The following is a 5,260-nucleotide window of genomic DNA, read 5'->3' as shown; positions in this document are numbered from 1 at the left end:
ACACACACACACACACACACACACACACACACACACACACACACACACTGATATTCCCTGCAGCTTCATAATTGTAATATATACACATTTCTTTTGAAGATGTGCTAAAAGTTGGCAAAGCATCCTTTAAATACAGTGAATCCTTTCATTTCTTCCTTCATACACATTTACCACTGACTTAGATATTTTCTAACTTCTCCACGATTGCACTGCAGCTCTCAGAGTTTTATAATATTTCAAGAATATTCTTTAATCTTTATCCTACTTTCTTTTCCTTTCACTGCAGCAGAAGCCAAAGAAAAAGCTTAAGTTAAAATGTCACAGTGGAGCAGTGGGGGGAAAGACGTAAGAGCAAGAGGAGACAAAAAGGACCGATGTGTGTGAATTTGTGCGTTTGTGACGTGCGATATTACTGCAGTAGTAGATGATTAAAGATGAGCCTCAATCTTACAGAAAGGATAATTCCACTTCATTTGTTTTTCTTGTCCCAAAATGTGAGCGGCACATCAGATTCCATGAATACAGGGCAGCTCAATTTTGAGGAAAGATTATAAGAGAAGGACAGAAGACAGCGTGTAAGTATTCAGTGAGGAAAAAAACCCGTCTCCCATCAAAGTGACCTAAAGGTTCTGAAATATTTGCAATGCAGCTCACACTGTCAGCAGTCGGAGAAAAAAACTCATTTGTGACCCAAGAAAAACATTTAGGAAGTAAAAGGCAAATTTCTCCACCCCGGGCAAATTCTTTCAACAGTTAGTGTTAACTTTTATGACTCGAGAGCACATGAAACAACTTGTCCAGGTATACACAACATGCAGTTTATGCAGGTGAGAACAGCCCTCCACTTAGTTAACAGACACATAGCTCCCCCTGCTGGAGAGGACCATCTTAATTGCCCCAGCAACATTAGCAGTAATAGAATACATTAATAGTATTAATATAAAGAATGAGCACAAAAACTTGATAGAAGTAGAACACCTTATACAGTATGCTTTGATTTACACACAAATAAAAATGACAAAAATAAATATACCCTTCATATATAGAAACACACCCATGGCCAGGAATGTGTACATATGACAGAAAGGACACATGTGGATTCACAAGGGCAAACATGTCCACACACACACAGATCAGATTCGAGCATACAGTCCACACTGACGACATAAAAAAAAAAATCTAAAAGAACCACTAAACCAATTTTTCTCTCCTCAAAGAGGACAGCGACTTGTTCGGTTTTAGAGAGCGCAATGCCTGGGCATGACAAAAAAGGGCTGAATACACACACACACACACACACACACACACACACACACACACACACACACACACACACACACACACACACACACACACACGATACAACGGAGATCAGCCACCAGGCTGCATTGTTGCATAAGTGTTTGCGTAAGAAGACCATGGCAATCAGACAGGAGCTCCCACACAAGAACACAACACAAGTGCACAGTCACACACGTACAGATACAAGGGCAGGACCATATACACACATACACAATACACACATGCGCACACATGCATATAAGCACACACAGTGAAAAGGAAATGCAGAAATGCAGTGAAAGGCGAGCACAAACAGACCAAAATCAAAACACAAACACGTGCAACATCGTAGACACAACACAGATCCTAAGACACACAAACACCAGAATAATGTCTGCCAAATTACCCGCATTCATCATTTCTCATTTAATATATCATTGCAAAATGCGGGAGATCAAAGATCCCGATGTCAACAATGCTCCACGCTGTGCTGGATATGGGTTTAGCCTACAGTATTTCACCTAAAAAATCAACAACAACAAAAAGAGACAATCTGTTTGATTATGAGCTTTAAGCATCATACTCCCAGCCTCATGTGACCATGGCTCCACTAAAGCAGGTGTCCCCACCCAGGGGACCCGTCACTGTCAGCAGGGGAAGACTTGTTAAACACACACATAATGGCCAAGTCTAAAAACGCTCAAAGTTTCACCCTGTTTTTTCATTTCAGGCAAGAATTTATGTCTTTGATGATAGCTACAAATGATTTTAAATGACTTTAATTCCACAGTAAAGAAATGTGATCAGCAGCTAAAAGCAGAATCATAGAGTACTACTCCATAATGTGAATCAGCATGGCATTTGCTGAGTACTCTCCCAGGACAGGAGAGAAATATGTTCCCCATGTTTCGTGCCTCAGTCTCTGTCTCTGTTAGCTGTTGGCTTGCTTTTTTAACTTCCTGTTTTATTTGAGCTTTAATAAATTAGAGATGAGCTTAATGTTAATCCTGACTGCCTGTGAGTATTCACCTACATATGACAAGATGGTAATCCTGTCAGCAGTCTGGATTCCTCCATATGGAAGCCACAGTGTTGTGAAACTGAAAAGAAACTGCAGGGGCCTAACCAGCTTGGAAATTTTTTTGAACAGTGTTTTGGTACAAGGCTTTTGTGTCATTGTGACCAAAGAAATTAATTGTACCATGACAGCACCTGATATCTCTGGCTGGAGCCTTTATAAGAACTCTAGTAAGAGGAGAAGGGCAGCAGAGGATGTGATGATGCCATTCCAGTGGTCCACTATGATCCTGGTGCCAATGGTATGGTGACAGCCTTCTCTAATCAAGAGTACAAAGCATGTATGTGGAATTGTCATAATTTGGTAGGTTGGGCTGGGTTTGGTTAACTTTCTCTCAGGTGGCTAACTCTTCACTCTCAGGTGAAGTTGCTGGTTGGACTTGGCTGACCACATCAGCCCAGCGTGCAGGAGTTCTGACCAAACTGGTCAGTTTCAGGTATGAAGCAATGGTAAATAGACTGGTTCTTACGTTATATTTGTCTATGCCTAAGAGCTTTCTATCTGACATTTACATTCACATTCAGTATCTTGCCCAAGGCGCTTTCAATATAGACTGGAGCAGCCAGGGAAACCTCCAAACCACCAACCTTCTGATTAGTAGATCACCTGCTCTACCTCCCAAATTACATCCCAAACGAAGAATATATCTGGGCAAAAAAGTGCACCGTTCTTCGCCAGAAAGTCATCGCTGCTACGGTGACAAACTCCCACGGTTAATTCTTTGTCTCAAAGTTATTCGTGCCTGGAATCTGCCTTGAAAATCTGTCTGCTCAAGTCACTCTTGCCTGTGGATGACACGAGCATCGCTCCATTGCATTGAATCTTGTAAAGGAAGGAACTCACCGGCTCAAAACCTGCCTGCCCGCTCTTCACCTGTACCGCCCCACCTTGGTAACCCAGCTGAGCTCCTATTTATCTCTGTAGAAGGTAAGACAATCTTAAAAAAATTAGATGACCTTATGCTATGTACTCACCACCCATATGAGTATTAGCATTCTCTCTCATCTCTAATAGACCTATGTGTCATATCTTATTCAACCCAAAACACCTTTTAAACGTGCACACAGTTACCTAAGTCTGCTCACTAAGTCCGGTTTATATCTAATGATGATATTCTGGCCATTTTATTTGCTAGTAAAGACCGGGATGAGACAAAACACCCAGCATGAGGGGTCCACAAGCTGGTGTACTCCTAGTGCCAGTCCCAAGCCTGGACGAATGGGAAGATTGTATCAGGAAGGGCATCCGGAGTAAATTATGCAGATCCATCTGCTGTGATGACCCCTTGGGAAATAAGGGAGCAGCTGAAAGTACTTTACCTTTATTTGGGGAAGACACACAATTATATAGCTACTTGATATTATACAACCCCCTCTAATCAAATTTCCCTGTTATTACAAACAAAATATTATGAGACATAATAAGATTGAACGAGTGGTTCCTAGGAGCTCTGTACTCCTTAACAGCAAATAATCTAAAATGACATACTTTTTATCTTAATTTTGTGTCTTCACATCCATCTAGAGACGGCATCCATCTAATCTATCTGCATCCATCTGTGTGATGTTTGATGATGTCAAGCCACAATTACACACAGCAACACTGCTGTGACTACAAAAAGAACAAAAGAACCCACACTTCGTTTTGTTTCAATGAATTATTGAGCAGGCATGCTGGACGCTGATGCACGGGCCCATCTGCAAATCAATGCATCCTGTTTTTCGCTCTCATTTTATTCTTAAAGTTCTGACTGATGCTCGGAGTTCCAAGTAATGATATGTAACCCCACTGATATCTTTGCCTGCCATGCTTAGACAAGTGCATCACACAGGTTAAATAGCTTTCACCTCACCTTGTCTGCAATGTGTCACAGTTGTGCTCTAACTTTGTTAACATGTACTTGCATAGCCTGGACAATAAATTATAGAATTCCTTTATTTTAAAAAAACAAGCAGTGACTTTCATCTGAAAAGCTGGTTTTAGGGCAAATTAAGACTCAATATATAAGACTGTCTTGATAAATAAATTCATTTAACACACTGTACGATCCTTAGTATGTGCAGAAAATTGAATTTCGTGGAAGAAGCTTCATTGCCTTCTCTTGGCAGCCTGCCACGTCCTCTTCGGTGATATTAGGTTTCTTCTGAGGAAAACTCCACAGGATACCTAAGCTGTTATGGTGTAATGATGGAGAGATCCCTGTGTTTAAAAGGAGTGACTACGACTGGCTATGACTATAGCCACCTTTAACAAGGTCACCTATAATGTATTTTTTTTAACCCAGCCTCATATTGGTGTGCATTAGCCACACCTCTGCCACACTGGGCTGGTGCACTGCAATGTAGTGCAGGGCTGTAGGGTGGAATCATGACATCCTTGCTTACGATGCAAGAACATTTTTGAAAAGTAAATGTTGCAACAGTCAGCCCGCTTGTCATGTCACTGTGCCTCATTCATCTCTCCTCTGTCAGCTGATGTGTTTACAAGCAGGCAGTGCTATTACTCTCACCGGACGATGGCTGTGCATCGCTGACGACGGCAAGCCTCGTTTTCTGCTCGTCACAGCAGAGAGACAGAGATCTGACCGCTGCCTCATTAGCTGAAATGTAGGGAGGAAAACCCCACTCCTGCATTTACACTTCCACTCTGCTTTCTTTGATCTCAAGCTTGTTTTTTCACGTGAACACTTAACTGAGATTAATTGTCTAAAATATCATGCAAACACAACAATTACCCTAATTAGATTATACTCCATATCTGTGCAAACACAACCTGATTGACACAGCGAGACAGCTATTAAGCAACAGCACAAAAATAAGGTCTTATTGTGGCATTTATTCAGGCTTTAGGAGAAAATGTTTCTGTTTCTTGTTCACACACACACGTGAATATATATATATA

The 5,260-nt window shown here is 41.3% G+C and overlaps 1 protein-coding gene across 1 annotated transcript in view; it reads right to left on the bottom strand.

The window, feature by feature from the left end:
• The window catches only part of camk1da (calcium/calmodulin-dependent protein kinase 1Da), an 84,066-nt gene that overhangs the window by 18,141 nt on the left and 60,665 nt on the right, over positions 1 to 5,260 (bottom strand). The gene's annotated exons all lie outside the window — the stretch shown is intronic.

Source organism: Haplochromis burtoni, unplaced genomic scaffold, assembly GCF_018398535.1.
Source record: "Haplochromis burtoni strain Fernald_Lab_line unplaced genomic scaffold, NCSU_Asbu1 Contig_178, whole genome shotgun sequence".
Classification (NCBI taxonomy): domain Eukaryota; kingdom Metazoa; phylum Chordata; class Actinopteri; order Cichliformes; family Cichlidae; genus Haplochromis; species Haplochromis burtoni.
Note: the sequence above shows the minus strand (reverse complement) of the source record. Positions and strands in the feature narration are given on the sequence as shown.